Below are 359 nucleotides of genomic sequence, written 5' to 3' on the forward strand. Positions count from 1 at the left end.
ATGCAGAGCTGATGCCGCTGCTGAGCGACACGGGAGAGAGGTACGAGGAAATGCGCGATCAGTTGAGTGTGCGCCATCCCGCCTACGGCAATTATCAATTAGGATACTACAAGAGAAAGCTCGACGACTTGAAAACAATGTGGGTAAGCCCTTCCCAAATGAGGGGATATCTGAAGCTCAGGAATCTGCAGAAAAAGATGTGTGAAAAACTAGGCAAGCAGACGGCCATCTGGGACGAAGAGACGTTGAGAAGTGCGTACCTCGAAGCTCTCCCGGCGAGGATGATTCACCCGGTAGTAGCCAGCGGTGACTTCAGTAACCTCACACTAGACAAAATACAGGCGCGCGCAGAGGCGTTC

The sequence above is a fragment of the Cystoisospora suis genome (assembly GCF_002600585.1).
Source record: "Cystoisospora suis strain Wien I chromosome Unknown contig_4482, whole genome shotgun sequence".
Lineage (NCBI taxonomy): Eukaryota > Apicomplexa > Conoidasida > Eucoccidiorida > Sarcocystidae > Cystoisospora > Cystoisospora suis.